This window comes from Schistocerca serialis, chromosome 12, assembly GCF_023864345.2.
Source record: "Schistocerca serialis cubense isolate TAMUIC-IGC-003099 chromosome 12, iqSchSeri2.2, whole genome shotgun sequence".
Classification (NCBI taxonomy): Eukaryota; Metazoa; Arthropoda; class Insecta; order Orthoptera; family Acrididae; genus Schistocerca; species Schistocerca serialis.
The window spans coordinates 84,008,752-84,024,027 of NC_064649.1; the positions used below are offsets into that span (position 1 = coordinate 84,008,752).

The 15,276-nt window shown below is 45.8% G+C and overlaps 1 pseudogene; it reads right to left on the reverse strand.

The window, feature by feature from the left end:
• Window positions 1–14,271: 14,271 nt before the first annotated feature.
• LOC126428557 (5S ribosomal RNA) lies at window positions 14,272–14,389 on the reverse strand (annotated as a pseudogene).
• Window positions 14,390–15,276: the final 887 nt, after the last annotated feature.

A 15,276-nucleotide genomic window follows, 5' to 3' on the forward strand; every position in this document is an offset into this window, starting at 1 on the left:
TAAGAGGTACCCTCCGCCACGCACCATATGGTGGGATGCTGAGTACATGTGTAGATGTAAATGAATTTGGTCATGCTGTTCAGTTTTTCTCACCTTTTCCATTTTTTGGTCTTCTCTGTTGGAGCCGTTACTGCCGTTACTGTTATTAGTTTCCCGGGGAGAGGCCGGCCGCTCCGCTCCGTATGCATGCAGACAGGTTCGCGGCCCGGCTGTCGGCGAAGCGCGGGTCGCGGGCGCTATCGATCGCCACGCCCCACCTCTCTCCTCCCTTCTCTCATCTCTCTTCGCTTCTCTTCCCGTCCCGTGACGTCACGTGTCGTATCGCGTCGCGGCATTCCCGCGGGACCCCTGGCCATCTCCTCAATTCGCAGCAGGCTCCAGATGGCCACTCAGGGCAAATCCAGACCCGCGCCTATCGCACCTCAGTGTACTGCAGGACGCGCCAGAGGGTAGGGTCAAGTGGACACTCCGAGGGGAAAATGTATTGTCGCCAAACCATCGTTACTGACACAAGTTCCCCACTTACAGATTTTGAATTTGCTTATTATAAGGTATCTCACCAACTAACACTACTGGCCATTAACATCGCTACACCAAGAAGAAACGCAGATGATAGACCGGTATTCATTGGACAAATATATTATACTGGAACTGACATGTGATTACGTTTTCACGTAATAACGGCCTTGATACGCCTGGGCATTCAGTCAAACAGAGCTTGGATGGCGTGTACAGGTACAGCTGCCCATGCAGCTTCAACACGATACCACAGTTCATCAAGAGTAGTGACTGGCGTATTGTGACGAGCCAGTTGCTCGGCTACCATTGACTAGACGTTTTCAGTTGGGGAGAGATCTGGAGAATGTGCTGGCCAGGGCAGCAGTCGAACATTTTCTGTGTCCAGAAAGGCCCGTACAGGACCTGCAACATGCGGTCGTGCATTATCCTGTTGAAATGTAGGGTTTCGCAGGGATCGAATGAAGGGTAGAGCCACGGGTCGTAACACATCTGAAATGTAACGTCCACTGTTCAAAGTGCCGTCAATGTGAACAAGAGGCGGCCGAGACGTGAAACAAATGGCACCCCATACCATCACGCCTGGTCATACGCCATACATGCTTCCAATGTGCGTTCACCTTGATGTCGCCAAACACGGATTCGACCATCGTTGTGCTGTAAGCAGAACCTGGATTCATCCGAAAAAATGACGTTTTGCCATTCGTGCACCCAGGTTCGTCGTCGAGTACAGCATCGCAGGCGCTCCTGTCTGTGATGCAGCGTCAAGGGTAGCCGCAGCCATGGTCTCCGAGCTGATATTCCATGCTGTTGAAAACGTCGTCGAACTGTTCGTGCAGATGGTTGTTGTCTTGCAAACGTCCCCATCTGTTGCCTCAGGGATCGAGACGTGGCTGCACGATCCGTTACAGACATGCGGATAAGATGCCTGTCATCTCGACTGCTAGTGATACGAGGCCGTTGGGATCCAGCACGGCGTTCCGTATTACCCTCCTGAACCCACCGATTCCATATTCTGCTAACAGTCATTGTATCTCGACCAACGCGAGCAACAATGTCGCGATACCCTAAACCGCAATCGGGATAGGCTAGAATCCGACCTTCATCAAAGGCGGAAATGTGATGGTACGCATATCTCCTCCTTACACGAGTCATCACAACAACGTTTCACCAGGCAACGCCGGTCAACTGCTGTTTGTGTATGAGAAATCGGTTGGAAACTTTCCTCATGTCAGCACGTTGTAGGTGTCGCCACCGGCGCCAACCTTGTGTGAATGCTCTGAAAAGCTAATGATTTGCATATTACAGCATCTTCTTCCTGTCGGTTAAATATCGCGTCTGTAGCAAGTCATCTTCGTGGAGAAGCAATTTTAATGGCCAGTAGTGGATTTAACACACGCTTCTTTCCGCCTTCTACTTCTACGTTCTGTAGCAAACTGGGGGTGCCTCTCTTGTTTTATCAACCAATGAGCTACGAGAATCGCTCGTTTTCTCGTTGACCGAATAATCTGTACACTTCATTAGCAGGCATTAACACGAACCGTTTGACATGATTTAATAAAACGTTGTTTCTCGAAAGAAAATATCCGAAGAGGCTTTCCATGCGGTATTTTGCCACATTTCTAGTTTATAAGTGAAAAACAGTGGTGCAAATTTTTTACTATCTCTCAAGTATTTTTCTTTGAGGGACAGAGAAAATATTTCATGTTGTTTACTGTCTGGCTATGTGTGAAATACACTATATCACGGAGATCGTCCACTTAAGTCAGTTAGTCTCTGCCATTATGGTCAGTGACTTTGTGGTGTAGCAACAACGGAAACCACCACATAAGAACCATTTTGGAATGAAGATACTTTAACATGTTGAGATACAAAAACGAAAGTGAAAAGTTTAGAGGTTGGCTGTTCAAACTTGCATCTGAACGACAAATTCAGTAAACTGGTAACTGTCCTATGAACAAACAAACGCAAACACACACACACACAACCCCACACACACACACACACACACACACACACACACACACACACACACACACACACACACACACACACGCCCACGCCCGAGGGAGGAATCGAACCTCCGCCGGGACCAGCCGCACAGTCCATGACTGCAGCGCCCGAGACCGCTCGGCTAATCCCGCGCGGCTGGGCGCTTGACAATGGTCTTTTGCGAAAATTCCGTTCACTGTAAGTTTGACCGTGAGTGATTTTTCTGAAAAGATTTCTTTGTCGGACTTCGTAGATTGAATAATTCCAAAGGGCTGTTTCGTACTGCTCCTTTGATAATATTTGTAACACGGAACATTCCAAGACGCCGTTTAATTGGATCAACAGCTTGCAACATAAATGAAACACAGCATTAAATAATGTCACTGTATTCACAAAATACTATACTAAATTAAATTACATAGACGCTTGCATTAATTCTGTTGCTGTGTGCAACTATGAGTACGCCTAGTGAGATTGCGTCTCAATAAAATGGCGGTGTGCCAGATAATTATCGGCCGATATGCGTCCTATCTGGACAGCTACCAGAACAAAAAAAGGTGCCATCTTCTCGGCAAGACAAATGAACTGCGTAATTATTCTAATATTTCAGCGGTTGCACACCACTGTCGACACAGCCGTTTATACTAATTAATATCTTAAGTATTTCTTTATTCATATTCTGAACTTATATGTACGTCATTGCAACATAACCATGCCCATCCTCCAAATGAGCCTTTAAGGGGCTCCGGAAATGCTCAAAATCATGAATAGTTCAATATTTTACTTTTTTGCGTTTTCTGAATCTGCAGACTATTACCTTTTAATAGATATATAATTTATTCAATTCCGAAGACTACAACTATTTTTAAATTTTTATTTGAAATGTGTTCTACATGGGCGTGACCCACTGTGGCGCTGTTAAACTGCTGTCAAATGGTGTTATTATTAACGTCCGTGTTCATCAGGTACATTTTAGTGATGTGAGATAAAGTATGTGTTGTGGCTAACGTGTGATGGTTCAATATATATCGCTGGTTTGATTGTCGATTGTTTCATGTTTATTTACTCTGTCGTTATCTCGAAAATTTTCGTAATTAATTCTGTTTCTTGAGTCTCTGTTTTGTTGAAGTATAATAATGAGTAAAAGTAAAGTTATTAGAAATCCTCTGAAGGCTTTTAAGAAAAGGAGAAATGTTGGAAAGCCAAAGGTATGTGTTATTACTGTAAACAATAAAGACGATAACCAAGTGAGTGAACCTAACCTCTCAAGCAGACCTGCCCATAGCAGTCAAAGTGGGAAAGAAAATACTTCACAGAAGAAGCTTGGTTCAATGAGTGAAAACTATGAATGTTTTATGGGCGAATCGGATGTGAATGAAATATTTGATATGTCGGTTCTCAAAGGAATTTTTTCAAACTGTGTAAGATGTATTCATTGTAGTGAAGTTGGTCTGGAACTCTCCATAATAAAGCACGTAGGACATGCTAGTGAAATACAACTGAAATGTGATAAGTGTTCATACATGACAACCCTTTGGAACAGTGTTGCAGTAACTGCAACTGAAGAAAATGGTAGCAAAATCTACGAACACAACAACGAGCGATGCTTGCTTTAGACAAGGAACGCCTTCGGGCTGCAGACAGGGCTGTAAAGAGTCTAGAAATACAAGCAAGAGTAAACAGGAGGAGGAACAAGAGGAAGCTGGAGGAGGAGTTTTCAGAGGATGAAGATAATCCATCCTATGGACCTGGAATGCACTAAAAAGTTAATCCAATCTTTGTCGCTCGATTCCCAAAACTTTTATTTTCTCATACCAATTACATGTTTTCTAAGGATCTTCCAAACATATTTGTTTCAAACTTTCAGTAAATGTTACACAGTACCTACTGCATAATTTAACACAGCTATTTTCCAAAAAACTGTATATTTTTGAATATATAAATAAAAAATTGCAAAAAAATGTTGTGAATTTTCATTACAATTGAAAAAAAATCATCTTTAATAAGTGAACTAAAATTTTGTAAAATCCGTATGTTAAGTTGTAGCCCATATTCCAATAAATAATCTGTAAAAAGTTCAACTTCCTACCTCAAATACTTTGTGAGGAAAGATGTAATTTATAAGCGTTATTTTAACATTGCAAGTATAGGGCGTTCCGGAGCCCCTTAAACAGAGCTTTTAAATGTTGGTCTCGATAGTTTTTTTACAAACGTCTTTATATTCGACGTAGCTTTCCTGGCCTGTTTACTGAGCCCTGCGGGGTATCCGCGCGGTCTCAGGCGTCTTGTCCCGGTCCGCGCGGCTGCCCCCGTCGGAGGTTCGAATCCTCCCTCGGGCATGGATGTGTGTGTGTCGTCGTAAGTTAGTTTAAGTTAGGTTAAGTAGTGTGTAAGCTTAGGGACCGATGACCTCAGCAGTATGGTCGCATATGACCTTGTAAGAGGTCCATGACTAACAAGGGAACCTCCCCATCGCACCCCACTCAGATTTAGTTATAAATTGGCACAGGGATAGGCCTTGAAAAACTGAACACAGATCAATCGAGAAAACAGGAAGAAGTTGTGTGGAACTATGAAAAAAATAAGCAAAATATACAAACTGAGTAGTCCATGCGCAATGTAGGCAACATCAAGGAGAATGTGGGCTTGTGAGCGCCGTGGTCCCGTGGTTAGCGCGAGCAGCTGCGGAACGAGAGGTCCTTGGTTCAAGTCTTCCCTCCAATAAAAAATTTAATTTTTTATTTTCAGACAATTATCAAAGTTCAGGCACTCACACATAATCAGCTTCGCTCTCCAAAATTCCAGGACATGTTCAGATTTGCTTGGACATATGCAGGATTTGACGGTCTACACACGGAAACATTTGAAAACGTAAAAAACATATATTTTGACAGAGCACAGGGAAAACTGTGCGACTGTGAAACTGTTGCATTCATTTGTTGCAGTTTGTGACAAACTCTTATGTTTTCATCACTTTTTTGGGAGAGATTATCACATCCACAAGAAAACCTAAATTGGGCTAGGTAGAAGAATTTTTTTACCCATTCGCCAGGTGTGCAAGTTAGGTGGGTCGACAACATATTCCTGTCATGTGACGCACGTGCCGTCACCAGTGTCGTAGAGAATATATCAGACGTGTTTTCTGTGTTGACCTATGACCTTGCGATCAATTATTTTCGGTTCCTACTGGAGAGGCACGTACTTTCGTCTACTAATCGCACGGTTTTGCGGTGCGGTCGCAAAACACAGACACTAAACTTATTACAGAGAACAGAGACGTCAATGAATGAACGGACAGATCGTAACTTTGCGAAAATAAAGAAAGTAAAATTTTCACTCGAGGGAACACTCGAACCAAGAACCTCTCTTTCCGCAGCTGCTCACTCTAATCACGGGACCACGGCGCTCCTCGGCTCTCATTGTCCTTGATGTTGCATATCTTAGACACGGACTACTCAGTATATTTTGCTTATTTTTTCATAGTTCCACACAACTTCTTCCAGTTTTCTCGATTTATCTGTGTTCGGTTTTTGAAGGCCTATCCACTGTGTCAATTTATAACTAAATCTGAGGGGGGTACGATGGGGAGGTTCCCTTGTTAGGAATTTATTGCTAGCGCACTCGAGCTGATGTAACTTCGATGGATTGCTCGCGCGCTGCCTGCGATATGTAAGCTACAGGAGAATCGCAGACCAGAGAGCAGTGTCGGCAGCAGTAGTACTACTACAAGTAGTAGTAGTAGTAGTAGTAGTAGTAGTAGTAGTAGTAGCTCGCAGTCGGGGGTTGGGTCAGGTCGCTCTTAGAGAGCAGTTGCCTAGTTCTGTAGCTCACAGAGAGCACTTGTGTCCTGTGTGGAATTACCAAGGCCGGTCGTGGAGAACGATGGCGGTGCCTGAGCGATGTAGTATCAGGTAAAAGTTTACCATAATTTATTGCCACCCGCATATGTAATTTGCAACAACTCATTTTTTACTATTGTTACATCAAAGTCGCATGTAAATAATTTTCAATAGTTTTTCAACAATAATCTGTCTTATAAAGATAACTTTAGACAGTCATTCATCTGAATTTAAAGTTTTTACTAATTTCTCCTATGCATAGTCATGCCAATTATCGTAAATGAAATCAGTTGTTTTTCATACATAACCAAATCTAGTGGCCAGTATTGGACAGGGCAGTGCCAGAAAAATTTCTTATAGGAGCAGATATATACTCGTTATCCGGCGTCATAATTGACGTAAGATTTTTCAGTTTATTCAGAATGAGTTTTCAGGGCCATGACGCAGTGTTGCTGACGTCCAGATTTATCAGTTTAGGTTCGGTCACTTGATTATTTTATTCCGAGGTTACGGAAATAAAATTTTTGGCTAACCTTACAATCAAAATGTGACTCATATACAATCTTTCCATTATCAAGTGACTGTGAACCTAAACTGGTAAATCTGGACGGCAGCAATGATGCGTCATGGCCCTGAAAACTCATTCTGAAAAAAATGAAAAATGTTACCTCAATTAAGTCGCCGGATAACGCGTATATATCTGTTGCTATAAGAAATTTTTCTGGCACAGATCCGTGCAATGCAGGCCACTAGATTTGGTTATGTATGAAAAACAACTTCCAATAGATACAGGAGCAAAGAATTTTACTTTTCTCGTGGACTTTTGCAACTGCGAATTCTCCTGACCTTGTAACACAACAGTCTCCTACGTCAGCTTCGTCCTCTGAAAAATCAGTGCACGCGTCGTGGTCTAGTAGCTAGCGTTGATGCCTCGGGATCACAGGGTCCCCGTTTTGAATTCCGGCCGGGTTGGGGATTTCCTCCACCCGGGCAAATGAAATGGCTCTGAGCACTATGGGACTTAACATCTGAGTACATCAGTCCCATAGAACTTAGAACTACTTAAACCTAACTAACCTAAGGGCATCACACACATCCATGTCCGAGACAGGATTCCAACCTGCGACCGTAGTGGTAGCGCGGTTCCAGACTGTAGCGCCTAGAACCGCTCGGCCACTCTGGCCGGCCTCCATCCGGGGACTGGGTGCTTGTCCCCGTCCTTTCATCTCCATTCTTGAACGTGGCGAGAGTGGACTGTGTACAGATTGGGACTTCGTACAGGCGCTGATAACCGCGCCGTTGAGAGTCCCACAAACCAAACATCATCACCAGAACAATCTACATCTACATCTACATCCATACTCCCCAAGCCACCTGACCGTGTGTGGCGGAGGGTACCTTGAGTACCTCTATCGGTTCTCCCTTCTATTCTTTCGTGGAAAGAAGGATTGTCGGTATGCCTCTATGTAGGCTCTAATCTCTCTGATTTTATCCTCATGGTCTCTTCGCGAGATATACGTAGGAGGGAGCAATATACTGCTTGGCTCTTCGGTAATGGTATGTTCTCGAAACTTTAACAAAAGCCCGCACCGAGCTACAGAGCGTCTCTCCTGCAGAGTCTTCCACTGGAGTTTATCTATCATCTCCGTAACGCTTTTGCGATTACTAAATGATCCTGTAACGAAGCGCGCTGCTCTCTGTTGGATCTTCTCTATCTCTTCTATCAACCCTATCTGGTACGGATCCCACACTGTTGAGCAGTATTCAAGCAGTGGGCGAACAAGCGTACTGTAACCTACTTCCTTTGTTTTCGGATTGCATTTCCTTAGGATTCTTCCAATGAATCTCAGTCTGGCATCTGCTTTACCGACGATCAACTTTATATGATCATTCCATTTTAAATCACTCCTAATGCGTACTCCGAGATAATTCATGGAATTAACTGCTTCCAGTTGCTGACCTGCTATTTTGTAGCTAAATGATAAGGGATCTATCTTTCTATGTATTCGCAGCACATTACACTTGTCTACATTGAGATTCAATTGCCATTCCCTGCACCATGCGTCAATTCGCTGCAGATCCTCCTGCATTTCAGTACAATTTTCCATTGTTAAAACCTCTCGATACACCACAGCATCATCTGCAAAAAGCCTCAGTGAACTTCCGATGTCATCCACCAGGTCATTTATGTATATTGTGAATAGCAATGAACAATCCACGTCCAGATCAGAGCTACTGTTACGCAGACACATCTGTGTCATTGATTGCGACTAAGACGATGGGAGAGTTTGTATCATTTCTAGGTTTTATATCGGCAGAAATTGTCGACTTCTTTCTGCTACGTCTAGTACGGGCTTTCTATTCCTTCTCGTCATCTTACGTCCTCTTTCCAGCAGATTCCGCCCCCCGGATTGCATTATGAGGGCTCGAAATTACTCAAACGAACATCCTTTCCTACGTTTCCATTTTATTAGAACTTTTAGAAACGCATTATTTGCTCTGGTGATACCAAGGCTGCAGCGGATGAGGGATCCGCAGAAAAGGGCGGCGTGCTGGGAGAGAAGCTAGCACGGCAAATAGCAGACGGATAGTTTGACGAGAAAAGATGACTAGACGACTCACATATGATGGGAATAACGGTTGAAGGCCCTAGTCCACTTCTACAGTGATTTCCTCATTCCTTGGTCATCCACGGATGACTACGTTCACCGAACTCTTCAGAGCCATCGTCAAGATCTTGATCATCACTTCTGACGGCACAAAATCGGCATCTGAAAATTTCTTCCGATTGAGAGGAGAATTTCCGTGGCCCCGAAACCTGCGACGGCGTTTTTAACAGCAGCCAATGCCACATTCATCAGCCCAGCTACGTTATACAAACTCAAGACCTGCCCGGGATGACAGACATTCCACGTATCTACTGCCATGTCATAAAAAGCATCGATAGGCCTGGAAACGTTGCGATCAAGTGGCCAGGTATAGCAGCTGCAATGGGGTGGCAAACTTAGCATATGTGTGTGGCTATCTTAGACATAGCCTCCAGGATTATGCGGCAGATACGATTATCCTAGATTAATAAAATGATTTTGTTGCCTGTTTGATTAGTAAACTTTTTGAAATGATTAAGACATGTAGTAAACGTCATTACGATCACGTGACCTTTATCGTATATAGCCGTATCACATCCCATGGGGCCTTAATTTATCAGTAAGGGATTACGTCGCTTCCGTGCAAAGATAAAGAAGGGTGGTTCATGGTGTCCCATGGCACTCAGGGAACAGTTACTTTTCGCCCCTATTCTGCAGTCTCTGATTTCCCGATATCTCTGTTCCATTTTGGAAAGACATGTTTAGGGAGTTTATTACGGACAGTCTGAATGCCTGTCTTGTCCATATTGTAAATATGATCAGGAGCAAACCCATATTTCTTAGACAGCTACCAGATTGTCAAAATATTAGTTTAAACTACCTTCACGCTCGCTGCTTCGCTAGCGCAGTCTGTATGGCCTGCAAGGATTTTGTTGTTTTTATTTAAGCGAATTTTTATGTTGTTCACAGACTGCAACACCTTCCAAGCTTCCCGCGCTAATTGAGGCCATATAGGCGTGGCATTTTTCGAATGTACTTCTGACCAAAAAGCGATTCTGTTGACTGGAGTCCAAAGCCTTTTGAGCGCTTCGGTGGATGAGTACCTCGGAACTATTTTCCATCACGTGGCTTGACATGTGAAAATAGTTCCGGGATCTGCAGCGACCTCTTCCTTATGTTTATGTGGGCCGGTAGTGGCCCCTGGTGGCCGCTGGTGTCTTTGCAGTGGTGTTGTTGTTCTTGCTGTTGTGGCCGTTCATCAATATTGCCTGTCGGTTGTGTAGTGCTTCGGTGTGCCTGCAAGGCGGGCAACCCGCGGCTGCAGGCTGTCAGTTTGGTTGCCGATATTCTAGGCGTCGTGATGTCTGGTGGAGACTGCCACAGCAGGAAGTGTGACAGGACCGCTGTTGCTCTCTATGTATGTAAAAGATCCCACGGACGGGGTGAGCAACAGTCAGCGGCTGTTTGCTGATGACACTGTGGTCTATGGGGAGATGACATCATCGAGTGACTGTAGGAAGTCTTTCTAATTGGTGTGGTAAACTGTAGGTAGTTCTACGTCTACACTACACAAGCCACCTCATGGTGTGATTGTGGGTACTTCTGACTCCACTTACGAATACTCTCTACCCTGCTCGAACAGTCCACAGGTGTACTGCCGGTCCATAGTGTCCAATGGGCACAATATTTCGGCGATCAGTCATGTCGCCTTCGTCAGGTGCGCTGACGAACTTAGCCCCTGAGAGCGGGCGGCCGTATTACACTACTGGCTTATTGTGACAGGCCAGTTTCTCGGCCACCATTGACCAGACGCTTTCAATTGGTGAGAGATCTGTACTGGCCAAGGCAGCAGTCGAACATTTTCTGAATCCAAAAAGACCCGTACAGGACCTGCAACATGCGGTCGAGCATTATCCTGCTGAAATGAAGAGTTTCGCAGGGATCGAATGAAGGGTAGAGCCACGGGTCGTAACACATCTGAAGTGTGCACTGTTCAAAGTGGCGTCAATGCGAACAAGAGGTGACCGAGACGTGTAACCAATGGCACTCCATATCATCACGCCGGGTGATACGCCAGTATGGCGATGACGAATACACGCTTCCAATGTGCGTTCACCGCGATGTCGGCAAACACGGATGCGACCATCATGATGCTGTAAACAGTAGCTAGATTCATCCCAGAAAGTTACGTTTTGCGATTCGTGCAGCCAGGTTCGCCGTTGAGTACACCATCGCGTCTGTAGCACGTCATCTTCGTAGTGTAGCAATTTTAATGGCCAGTGTTATAAATCCCCTTCCCTCGGGAGGTGTTCTCTCCGCGGTCCGCGCCCGCGCATCAGCGATCACTGAGACGCTGGCGTCGGCGTCTGTGGTGGCGTCGTGTAATGGCCTCGTCCGCCCTAGTCGCCCGTTCGTTTCCTTTGCTGAGCGTCTTTTTGATTAGACTCAATGCTGGTTCCCATGCTCTGCTGAAGTTGTAGCCGCAGTCTCGTTTGATGAGTCCCTCCCTGGTACGAATTCCGTTTGCCTCTCTAACGACGCTGTCCCAGTATTTAGATGTTCCAAGACCCTGGTATGTTGGTAGTCCATTTCGTGATTTTCGGACAAACAGTGCTCTGCGACCGACGACATGTTGGGATACCCAAGTCGAGTGTGCCTCTGGTATTCTCGGCAATGATCTTCGATGGTGCGCACTGTCTCCCCAATATAAATCTTCCCACATTGACACGAGATCTGGTACATGCCGGTCTTCCGCACACCGGGATTGTCTTTGACACTTCCCAATAATGCTTACGTTTTATTTGCTGGGCAAAAGACAGTTCCTACTCGGTGTTTTCCCAATATTCGTCCTATTTTCCCCGATAGTGCTCCAGTATACGGTCTATAGGCAGTGGCTATCTTTCTCCACACGCTGTACTGTAGAGGTGGGGCGGAGAGCGGGTCTGATCTACTATTCCGAGTACCCGTTTCCCGGAATACGGTTTTGAGGTGTTCCAGCTCTTGGGGCAGACTCTCTGCGTCAGAGATGGTGCGCGCCCTGTGCACCCCATTCCTCTGCGCGGGGTGGTGGCAGCTATCCGCATGCAAATACAGGTCGGTGTACAAAAAATGGTTCTGAGCACTATGGGACTTAACTTCTAAGGTCATCAGTCCCCTAGAACTTAGAACTACTTAAACCTAACTAACCTAAGGACATCACACACATCCATGCCCGAGACAGGATTCCAACCTGCGACCGTAGCGGTAGCGCGGTTCCAGACTGTAGCGCCTAGAACCGCTCGGCCACCCCGGCCGGCGTCGGTGTACATTTTCTTCCTGTATACCCCGTGGCCCAGGGTGCCATCTGCTCTTCTATTGACCATGACGACCAGCAATGGTAATTTTCTACATCTACAGCTATATTTATACTCCGCTAGCCACCCAACGGTGTGTGGCAGAGGGCACTTTACGTGCCACTGTCATTACCTCCCTTTCCTGTTCCAGTCGCGTGTGGTTCGCGGGAAGAACGACTGCCGGAAAGCCTCCGTGCGCGCTCGAATCTCTCTAATTTTACGTTCGTGATCTCTTCGGGAGGTATAAGTAGGGGGAAGCAATATATTCGATACCTCATCCAGAAACGCACCATCTCGAAACCTGGCGAGCAAGCTACACCGCGATGCACAGCGCCTCTCTTGCAGAGTCTGCCACTTGAGTTTGTTAAACATCTCCGTAACGCTATCACGCTTACCAAATAATCCTGTGGCGAAACACGCCGCTCTTTTTTGGAGCTTCTCTATCTCCTGCGTCAACCCGACCTGGCACGGATCCCACACTGATGAGCAATACTCAAGTATCGGTCGAACGAGTGTTTTGTAAGCCACCTTCTTCGTTGATGGACTACATTTTCTAAGGACTCTCCCAATGAATCTCAACCTGGCACCCGCCTTACCAACAATTAATTTTATATGATCATTCCACTTCAAGTCGTTCCGCAGACATACTCCCAGATATTTTACAGAAGTAACTGCTACCAGTGTTTGTTCCGCTATCATATAATCATTTTCCTTCTGCTTCGGTCTCCATAGTGAATTTTATGTTCGGATGTATGGAGATCAGGTGTGTAAGAAAGTCTAGGAGCTTGTCCCTTCCACGAACGTGTCAACCACATAACGTAGAAAACAAGAAGGTTTCCATTTGGATGACGCCAAAGCTTCCTCCTCGAAGTACTCCATATAGAAATTCGCCACCACAGGCGAAAGTGGGCTCCCCATTGCGACTCCATCTGTTTGCTCATAGTATTCTATATGTGGAGGTCAGAACGTGCCTGAAAATGTTGGTCATCTTCTCGTCAAATTTCTGTGCAATAAGCTCAACTGACTGTCGAAGAGGCACCCTGGTCAATAATAAAACAACATCAAAACTCACCAGAATATCTTTCAGGTTGAAGTTGTCGAGACGCCAGCGTCTCAGCCACCGCCGATGCACGGCCGTGGGTGCGGACCGTGGAGAGAACGCCTCGCAGGGGGAGGGGATTTAAGATGGCCGCCCGCCTTCAGGAGCTCAGCGCACCTGACAATGGTGACGTGTCTGATTGCCGAAATATTGTGCCCGTTGGACACTATGGACCGGCAGTACACCCATGGACTGTTTGAGCAGGAAATACGCCGGGAGAGAGAATCACCTCTCTACCCTGTGCCATTCGCGAATGGCGCGGGGGAAGAGCGATGGTAAGCCTCCGTGTTAACTCTGATTTCTGGAAATTTCGCGTCGTGGTGGGAGGAAGTAATATGTGAGAGGAAGTAATGTATTGTACGACTCCTCCCGAAAAGGGCTCCCTCGAAATTTAAATAATAAACCTCACCTTGATGCACAGCGCCTTCCTTGTAACGTCTGCAAATGGAATTCTTGGGGCCAACTAAACGGCCCCGTGACAAAACGAGCCCCACTTCGTTGGCTCTTCTCTTATCTCTTCTATCAGTCGATTAGTTAAATTTTCTTAAGATTCTTTCTATGAATCTCAGTCTGGCATCCCCTTTTCCTATTATTGTTTTATGTGACAACCCCACATAAGGGCTGCTCTGAATAGTTATTCCTAGTCATTTTTCGGTAGATATCGTTTCCAGCAGTTTCTCATCAATAGCGTAGTTTTATAGTAATAACTCTGCCTTCAGGCCACAACTGGCCCATCGGGACCATCCGACCGCCGTGTCATCCTCAAGGAGGCTGCGGATACGAGGGGCGTGTGGTCAGCACACCGCTGTCCCGGTCGTTATAATGGTTTTCTGTGACCGGAGCCGCTACTATTCGGTCGAGTAGCTCCTCAATTGGCATCACGAGGCTGAGTGCACCCCGAAAAATGGCAACAGCGCATGGCGGTCCGGATGGTCACCCATCCAAGTGCCGACCACTCCCGACAGCGCTTAACTTCGGTGACCTGACGGGAACCGGTGTATCCACAGCGGAATGGCCGTTGCCCTATGCGCAAGGTGTTACGTTTATTCACGTTCAGAGTCAACTGCCATGCCCTACAACAATCATAATTCAGCTGCAGGTGCCGGCCGGTGTGGCCGCGCGGTTCTAGGCACTTCAGTCTTGAACCGCGCGACCGCTACGGTCACAGGTTCGAATCCTGCCTCGGGCATGGATGTGTGTGATGTCCTTAGGTTAGTTAGGTTTAAGTAGTTCTAAGTTCTAGGGGACTGATGACCTCAAATGCTAACTACCATAGTGCTCAGAACCATTTTTTTCAGCTGCAGGTCATTGTGCATATCGATATTTTCTTCTGGAGTGGTTGCTTCGCTATAGTCGCATAATCTGTGAACAGGTTTGAAGAGCATCCGACGCTTTCTACTAGATCATTTATACACATGGTAAACAGTAACGGTACTTTTGGGGTACTCCGGAAATTACCTTCACATCTGTCAATTTTGTTTGGTTAAGAGCGACGTGTTGAGTTCTGTTTGCAAGGAAGTCTTCAATCCATTCGCAAATCTAATTCGATAGTCGATAAGATAGTACAGTGCGGAACTGTGTGTCAAATGCCTTCCTGAAGTGAAGGAACATGGCATCGAGCAGAGCACCGCTATCTGCTCTGGAGGAACAGAGCGAGTTGAGTTTTGCAAGATCTACTTCTGCGAAATCCATGTTGATTTTTATAGAGGAAATGTTCGTCCCAAAAGCGGAAAGAACCAACCGATTTGCTCCATTTGCCAAAGGAGGAGTAACTGCGTAATATTCATACTTTTATCCCGTACTGTTGGATAGTGACACTAATACTAGCCTTCTGTTGGGTAAACAAATGGGTCTCATAAACAATCGATCTTACCTACACGAACAGAACCCGAGATACGTGCACCGGAAAA